We start from the raw sequence: 6,384 nt of genomic DNA on the forward strand, positions 1-6,384 counted from the left end.
ATGGTAAGACCAGTGAATTTCATGAGCATGGGCCCATTGCCACACTTCATGTGCTGTGAAGTTAGTCCCTTGATCTAAGGTGATGCTGTGTGGGATACTATGACAGTGGATAAGTCCATGGATGATAGTTTTGGCAGAAGCAGCGCATGTAGGGAAGGCATATCAATATCCAGAGTGTTTATTCTAGTAGGAACAAAATGCTGCCCTTTCCATGATGGAAGTGGTCCAAAGTAATCAACTTGCCACCAAGTTGTTGGCTGATTACCTTGAGGGATGGTGCCATACTGGGGACTCAGTGTTAGTTTCTGTTGCTGGTTGATTGGGCACTCAGCAGTGGCTGTAGCCAAGGCAGTCTTGGTGAGTGGAAGTCCATGTTTCCGAGCCCATGCATAGCCTCCATCTCTGCCAGTATGTCCACTTTGTTCATAAGCCCATTGAGCAATGATGGGAGTGGCTCTGGCAAGGATGGCTGATTTCCACAGAATACATCATACTATCTACTTGATTGTTAAAATCCTCCTCTGCTGAGGTCACCTTTTGTTGAGCATTCACATGGGACACAAATATCTTCACTTCTTTGGCAGTGGAGTGGGTTTTCTTTGGCCCATTCAGAGAGGTCTATACACACACCTCTTCCCCATACCTACTTGCCTCAAATTTTGCAATCATGTTCCTACCAAGTCCCTGACCATCCAGCCAAATCATTGGCCACAGCTTACGAAACAGTATACAGTCACACATTTGGCCACTTCTTCCAAGCAAAGTGAATAACCAGGTACACTGCTTGAAGTTCTGCTTATTGGGAGGCTTTCCTTTCAACACTGTCCTTAAAGAATGTTACGGAAAGGAGCTGGAGTGCTGCCAGTATCCATTTTTGAGTGGTGCCTGCATATCGCCCAGAACCACCTGTAAACCAGGCATGAGTTTTATCTTCCTTGATCAACTGATCATAAGGAACTCCCCTTGAGGCCATAGGTGGAGACTGGGAGATAGAAGGTAATGTGACAGGAGTGGAGACCAGGGGCATTTGGGCTACTTCCTCATGCAACTTCCTTGTGCCTTCTTGTCCTGTTTGGGCCCAATCTCATATATACCACTTCCATTTAATGATAGAGTGCCGCTGTACATGTCCAACTTTATGACTCTGTGGGTCAAATAACACTCAGCTCATGATGGACAGCTCAGGCCGCATGTTGACTTGGTGTCCCGTGGTTAAGCGTTCAGTCTCTAGTAAGGCCCAGTAACATGCCACAAGCTGTTGCTCAAAAGGAGAGTAGTTATCTGCAGAGGATGGCAGGACTTTGCTCCAAAATCCTAAGGGCTGTGCTGTGATTCATCGATAGGGGCCTGCCAAAGACTCTAAACAGCATCTCTATTGGCCACAGACACTTTAAACAGCATTGGATCAGCTGGTTCATATGGCCCAAGTGACAGAGCCACTCGCTTAGTAGCCTGAACCTGTTTCAGAGTCTTCTCTTGCTCTGAGCCCCACTCAAGACTAGCACCTTTTTGAGTCACTTGATAAATGGACCTGAGTAGCACACCCAAATGAGGGATATGTTGTCTCCAAAATCCAAAGAAGCTCACTAGGCCTTGTGTCTCCTTTTTAGTTGTAGTAGGGGACAGATGCAACAACTTATCCTTCACTTTAGAAGGAATATCTCAACCTGCCCCACACCACTGAACACCTAGAAATTCAGTGAAGATGGAGGTGGAAGGCGCCTGAATTTTTGTCAGATTTATTTCCCACCCTCTAGCACACAAATGTGTTACCAATAAGTCCAGAGTCATTGAGACATCTTCCTTACTAGGTCCAATCAGCATAATGTCATCAATATAATGGACCAGTGTGACATCTTGTGGGAGGGAAATTTGATCAAGGCCCTGTGGACTAAATGGTGACATAGGGCTGGGGAGTTAGTATAACTCCAATGTAGGACAATGAATGAATGTTGTCGGCCTTGCCAGCTGAAGCCAAACTGCTTCTGGTGGTCCTTTGAAACAGGTATAAAGAAGAAGGCATTAGCCAGATCAATACTGCATAGCAGATATCAGGAGATATATAAATTTGCTCAAGCAATGAAACTACATCTGGTACAGCAGCTGCAATTGGAGTCACCACCTGATTAAGTGTTTGATAATCTACTGTCATTCTCCAAGATCCATCTGTTTTTTGCATAGGCCAAATAGGCAGGTTGAATGGGGATGTTGTGAGAGTCACCACCCCTGCATCCTTCAAGTCCCTGATGGTGGCAGTAATCTCCGCAATCCTTGCAGGAATGTGGTGTTGCTTTTGGATTACTATTTTCCTAGGTAGGGGGGGTTCTAATGGTTTCCACTTGGCTTTTCCTGCCATAATAGCCCTTACTCCATTTGTTGGAGTTCAATATGTGCATTCTGCCAGCTGCTGAGTATGTCTGTTCCAATTATGCATTCCTGAACTGGGGAAATCACTACAGGATGGGTTCAGGGACCCACTGGACCTACTGTGAGAAGGACACGAGCTAAGGCTCCATTAATAACCTCACTTCCATGTGTCCCTACTCTCACTGGTGGGCCCCGGTTGTTTTGGGAATCCAGGAATTAGTGTCAGTTCAGAACCAGTCTCCAGTAATTCCCCCAAAATCTGATTATTCCCTTTTCCCCAATGAACAGTCACTCTAGTTAAAGGCCGTAGATCCCTTTGGACAAGGCTGGGAGAAAGGTTAACAGTATAAATTTTTGGCAGTATAGTAAGGTCCTTCCTCAAGGGGACCCAGCTTCCCCCTCATCCAAGGAGTTGTGGATCTTTAAACTCATTCTAGTCTGGGAATCGATTGAGGGGCCATGACTGTCTATTCTGGTGATTTGAGTTAGACTGCTGTTCACTTGACCTAGAATTCATGCATTTGTAGAGATCAAGTGAATATTTAGTAGATTTTCCGTCTTCACTCCTAGGACCCCATGACTAAGTAGCCAATGCCGTAAGTCCATAAGAGTCAGACAATTCTGGTTACTGCTTTAATTCTCCTGTCCATTACAGTAATCGTGCCCACCTTATCTTTGTTGATTGAGTGCTGCCTCTTTACCCCTACTACCGTGGGGTCCAATAAGCACCATTGTAGTTCAGTGTCTTAATTCAGTTTGGGCAGTTCCCATTGTCAAATGTCACATAAAATACCAATCACAGCAGTCTTCAAGGATGCTGGGGCTCCCTTCACAAATTTGTTCCTCACGGCTGTGGTAAAAGTTGTGTCCTTTGGGCACTCCGTGTGTGAGTCTAACCTGATGAATCCACTCTAGCATACCATTTTCCCTAAGCCTTTGAAATCCTTCTTTTACAGTATACCAAGGCAGGTCTGGTATTTCAACTTGATTTAGTGAAGACCAGGGCATAATCCATGCTTCAGGGACCCAGACAAATAAACTACTAGATACTTTCCTAACTTCCCAAGCTGGAACATTGAATGAAGAATCTGTGCTTAGTGGGCCCATATCAATAACTCAGACTGATCCATCTTTGTTTCTTGCACCATTATCTAACACCTTTAATAGCCATTCCTACTCATATTCCCCAGGCTTTTGTTTGTACATAGAAAATTCAGGAAGTTCTTTTGGAGTGTAGCATACCTCCACCTGGGTTACACTTTGTACTTAACCTTTTGGGACTCACTGGGACATAAGTCTAGTTATAGGTCTTTCATTATTGTTGATTTTGTGTTTGCTGAGTCTTTATGTTTTTCTCTCTTTTTTTTATTTTGATGGATAGGTTTGTTAGCTTCCTTTGTGGTCACCTTGAATTTTACCTTTATTTTTCTAAATTTAAACCAATTTTTCATTTCTTGATATCCCCTTAAATTCCTCTCCGTGTGGAAGTTCTATGACTACACCATTTATTCCCTCTTTTTTGTTTCGACTTTGTCATCATTTACATATCAACATCTCTAGTTCCCTATTTTCAGTCTTTTAGTTTTGATTTGTTTTTGTGAATTCCCTATTTGGGTTGATATCTGGTAGATCTGTCCTGTGTCCTTGTTGCCTGATGTTGTTGTTAGTTCTCTAACCAAAGGACTCCCTTTAATATTTCTTGTAATTTTGGTCTGGTTTTTACAAATTCTCTGAATTTCTGTTTATCGGAAAATGACCTAACTTCGCCATCATGTTTGAGAGGTAATTTTGCTGGATATATAATTCTTAGCTCACAATTATTTTCCTTCAAGGCTTTATATATGTCATCCCATTGCCTTCTTGCCTGCATGGTTTCTGCTAAGTGATCTGAGCTTAGTCTTTTTGGTTCTCCTTTGTAGGTGACTTTTCGTTTATCCTTAGCCACTCTCAGGATTCTTTCTTTGTCTTTGGTTTTTGCAAGTTTGATTATGATATGTCTTGGTGTCTTTCTTTTAGGGTCTATCCTATATGGGGTTCATTGAGCTTCCTGAATAGATGCTTTCTCATCTTTTATGATATTAGGGAAGTTTTCTGCCAGTAAACCGTCAACAATTCTGTGTTTTCCCTTATCCTCCCCTGTTCTGGTACTCCAATCACTTGTAGGTTTTTGATAGTATCCCACATAATTCTTAGGCTTTATTCCTTTTTTTTTTCATTCTTTTTTCTTATTTTATCAAGCAAATTGGCATCAAGGGATTTATCTTCAGTCTCTCTAATTCTGGCTTCCATTGTCTCAAATCTGCTCCTATGACCTTCATTTGAGTTGTCTATTTCTGAAATTTTATTATTAATCTTTTGGGTTTCTAGTCGCTGTTTCTGTATCATTTTTTTAGCAGCCTGTTTATTCTGTCACTTTGTTCTTGTATGGTTTTATCGAGTTCTTCTATTGTTTTGTCTGTGTGTTCCTTGGTTTGGTCTATGTTTTCCTCATTTCCTTTCTGATCTCTTGGAGAGCTCTGTATATTAGTCTTTTGAATTCTTTATCAAGCACTTTCATTTCTTTATCTTCCTCCAGAAGATTTTCTGGTTCTTTATTTTGGTTGCTTGCTGGAGCAATCTTGTTCTGCTTCTTTATGTGATATGATATTGACCATTGTCTCCAAGGCATCAAGAAGTTATTATATTTATTTATTTATTGTTTACTGCATCCTGCATTTTTGTTTTGTTTTGATATGTCCAAGTAGGCTGGGCATATGTGTTACTCTGGTTGTTGGCATTATTGAAGCTCTCACCTCTTGTCTCCAGGTGGCCAGAGGACCTACTAGGTATGTGAGCCCAGGGGTCTGTTCACTGTTCTTGTGGGGCATGTGGTTGTTCGGGATGCCGGTGGGTTGTTAGTCACCAAGTGTATGTTGTGGAGACTTTCACCTACAGTCCTAGGCAGGCTGGGCTGTGTGAGAGTGTTCAGAGTAGACACAAGTCTTTAGTTGCTGTGGGATGTGATGTGTGGGGCAATGCACAGGACTGTCAGCAGCTCCCTGGTGCTCAGATAGAGGGTGTGCCCCTGTCTGCTAGGACATATAGGTGGGGGTTAGTGCAGCTGGTCCTTGGGCACCCAGTGTCATTGGCTAGAGGGATTGGAAGGTACCACTAATTCTCAGGCCCCTGTTGTGGGTGGCTAGATGGAGTGGGTGGTACCTCCAGCCTCCAGGCTCCTGGTTTGGGTGGGTGAAGCTCCTTAGGGAATGGGGCAGTGTCAAGTGTCACAAATCTGTAGCTTCCACTTGGCTGCTATCAGTGAAAATGGGCTTCAGGTGGATGCCCTGCCTGTGTTGTCCTAATGAGGGGTATACTGTTAGATCAGCCTGCAAGGCACTGGGACGGGGTGAAGGGTTGGGCTGAAGGGTGCTGCAAGTTCATGGACTCCCTATGGCAGTGGCTGAGTGAAAAAAAAGGAGCTCATGAATTTGCCATGGGACTGGTGTTGGAGTAGGGAGGGAAGTAGGTGGGGGGAGGGAGTGCTCCTTGGCCATAGAGCCCTAGTAGGGGGAAGGGTTATGGTGCATGTGATGGGTTGGGAGCTTGCGCTTAACTTTCGCTGGTCTGGTGTCACTCCTGTTTGGTTGTGGTGGTGTATGTAGATTCGCTGCTGCTTGGCTGCACCAGCCGGGGTGGGTTTCAGCTTCGGATGTTGCTGCTTGCCTCAGCCTGTGTGTGCTGCACAGATTCAGCTGGCAGTTCCCCAGTGATTCCACGATCTGTAATTCCCCATTTCTGCTATTTTTGAATTGTCTCTCCTTCCACCTGCTGCTCAGTCTGATTCTTCAGCTTTGTCTGTGATGATTAGGGTTCTTAGATTGTAATATATATCCTATTCACTTGTTTTTTTTTTTTTTTTAGGTCTTTGTCATAAGAGGGACAACACGAAGCATCTGACTATTATGCCATCTTGGCTGGCTTAATTGATTATTAACCTAGACATGTGTATGACAGGTTTCACTGAGGGATTTGTATCTC

Source organism: Loxodonta africana, chromosome 3 (genome assembly GCF_030014295.1).
Source record: "Loxodonta africana isolate mLoxAfr1 chromosome 3, mLoxAfr1.hap2, whole genome shotgun sequence".
NCBI classification, from domain to species: Eukaryota; Metazoa; Chordata; class Mammalia; order Proboscidea; family Elephantidae; genus Loxodonta; species Loxodonta africana.